The sequence below is a fragment of the Palaemon carinicauda genome, chromosome 9 (genome assembly GCF_036898095.1).
Source record: "Palaemon carinicauda isolate YSFRI2023 chromosome 9, ASM3689809v2, whole genome shotgun sequence".
Classification (NCBI taxonomy): Eukaryota; Metazoa; Arthropoda; class Malacostraca; order Decapoda; family Palaemonidae; genus Palaemon; species Palaemon carinicauda.
The window spans coordinates 17,861,188-17,861,468 of NC_090733.1; positions in this window are offsets into that span (position 1 = coordinate 17,861,188).

Below are 281 nucleotides of genomic sequence, written 5' to 3' on the forward strand. Positions count from 1 at the left end.
GCTACTGGATAACTGTCTCTCTAGTTAGGCTTATTTCACCAGATTACTTATAAAAAAAATAGATTATAACCAATTGTTTTAAACATCAACTGTTTATAGGGAGCTAAAAAAACACCACGAAGGAGAAAAATGGAAAAGCCATCCTAGGAGGTAGGAGGCAACCGCAGATGACCGACGAAGAGCTATGAAGCCAATAGCAAGGCCTAGACTCCGGAGCCATCTTATCCTCATCATCACTATTATTATTATTATTATTGTTATTATTATTATTATTATTTAGA